The following is a 2,586-nucleotide window of genomic DNA, read 5'->3' on the forward strand; positions in this document are numbered from 1 at the left end:
TTTCTTTCTTTCTTTCTTTCTTTCTTTCTTTCTTTCTTTCTTTCTTTTTAAAGATGTATTTATTTATTTTAGAGAGAGAGAGAGAGAAAGGGAGCGAGTGCAGGGAGGGGCAGAGGGAGAGAATCTTCAAGCAGACTCCCCACCAAGCAGGAAGCTTGATGCAGGCTCCATCTCATGACCCATGAGATCATGACTTGAGCCGAAACCAAGAGTCCGATGCTTAACCAGCTAAGACACCCAGGCATCCCAACAACTGCCTATAGCTTTCTAACTGCTTTATCTCTAGATTTCCTGCATGTTAACCCATTTTATTCTCCATCATCAGTTAATGAACCTGAAACACCCAAATATGCCTAGAACCTATTAATATGGTACCTTACATGGCAAAAGTGGCATTGGGGATATAAGTGAAGGATCTCGAGATGGGAAGATTTCCCTGAATTATCTAGGATCAGAGTCAAAGAAAGGTGATGACAAAAGCAGAGATCAGAGAGAGAGAGATTTGAAGTTGCTATGCTGCTAGTTTTGAAGATGGAGGAAGGGGTCATGAGCCAAGGAATGCAGATGACCTTTAGAAGCTTGAAAAGGCAAGGACTTCTTATCTCCAGAACTGTAACGTAATAAATTTGTGTTGTTTCAAGCCACTAAATTTGTGGCAATTTGTTACATCAGCAGTTGAAAACCAGTACAGTTAGTACCATAGAGAACATTCCAAAACCCAAGTACCAGCCAGATACCAGCCAAGGGTCATCTCTGCAAGCAGGTCCTTCTAAAGAGCAGCATCAGTCTACAATATTAACTCTCTCCTATACAAGCCTATAGCCAGCCAATCATCAAACATGTGAGAGGAATCAGCCAAGATCAGCAGGGCTGTCTACCCACACCACAGCCAGCTGTAGAAGTATGAGTGAGTCCAGCCAAGACCAAAAGAACTTCCCAGTATATTATTATTGTGGGCAATAACATTAAACATATTTTAAGCCACTGAATTTCGTGATGGTTTGTTATGCAGCGATAGCTAACTAATTCACATGGAATTCAAGGCCTTTGAATAAGAATTCATGAACCCAACCCATATACCTCATCTTATCTCTTGTTCAGCAACTATTTTATTTATACTGGTCTATGTCACGTCAACCAATCTTTGTTCTTCCTATCACCATACTTTCCTCCATGTCATCCCCTTATCTGGAGTGCCGTTTTCATCCACATCTTTGCCTACTATTTCAGAATGTAATTGACAGGCATTTGGCATGCACTTTTGTAAGCATCTGACTTTCCAAGTCTAGTCAACTGATGCCATTTGGAATTTGGTTAGAATCATGCAGTGTGTTACTAGTATTACAGAGGCTTTTAAGTCATTGCCATCTGCAAGCTCTCAAAAGAACAAGTACTTTAGGAAACGTTTTCCTCTTAGATGAGAAAGTAGAGTTGGTGGGAGAACTGCCAGTTATTTTTTCCTATTAGTGAGAAGGAGGTTTATTGATTCTTTGAGTGCTTATGGGGCTCTTATTTCTTCAGTCCCATAGCCAAACTGTCCGGTACTCTCATTGGCACTTTATTATTGTATTTATAAATGCTAAGAGCTCATCTGGCCCAAAGTTAGGCAGCTTGTACTTCCTTGCCATCTAAGAGTTAAAGCTAGCTACAAAGTCTTAAAATCAGCCAGTGCTCTGAGGTAAGAGCTGCAAATCTTGTTGACAATCGCAGAATGGCGAATCAGCAAATACTCTCATTGGGTTGTAAAAAAGAAACACAACAGACAATATTTATGGACTGCTTACTCTGTGCCAAGCTTTGGGCTCACTTATGGAGATAACAAAGGTGAATAATACAGAAATAGTCCTTAAACTTATGGAATTTGTAATATTGTGTAAAAACAATAGTTAATGTCAGAAGCAAATAATATCCCTAGGTCAGCAATGAAATAGAAAGGCACTTTGAAGATGAAAAAAAAAAATCTGACAATTATGATGTCATCTTAAGGATATCCTAATATCTTCTGTATGATATGACCTATACATTTCTAATTTTTGTGCCAATATTTCATAACAATCCCATCCTCAACAATACTTATTGAGAACTAACTATATCCTAGGCACTCTGTTTGACACCAAAGAAAACATGAAAAATGGGAATGTAAGCTGGTGCAGCCACTCTGGAAAACAGTATGGAGGTTCCTCAAAAAGTTGAAAATAGAGCTACCATATGATCCAGCAATTGCACTACTGGGTATTTACCCCAAAGATACAAAAGTAGGGATCCGAAAGGGTACGTGTACCCCGATGTTTATAGCAGCAATGTCCACAATAGCCAAACTGTGGAAAGAGCCAAGCTGTCCATCGACAGATGAATGGATAAAGAAGATGTGGTATATATATACAATGGAATATCATGCAGCCATCAAAAGGAATGAGATCTTGCCATTTGCAACAACGTGGATGGAACTGGAGGGTATTATGTTGAGCGAAATAAGTCAAACAGAGAAAGACATGTATCATACGACCTCACTGATATGAGGAATTCTTAATCGCAGGAAACAAACTGAGGGTTGCTGGAATGGGGGGTGGGGTGGGAGGGATGGGG

This window comes from Neomonachus schauinslandi, chromosome 4 (assembly GCF_002201575.2).
Source record: "Neomonachus schauinslandi chromosome 4, ASM220157v2, whole genome shotgun sequence".
Classification (NCBI taxonomy): domain Eukaryota; kingdom Metazoa; phylum Chordata; class Mammalia; order Carnivora; family Phocidae; genus Neomonachus; species Neomonachus schauinslandi.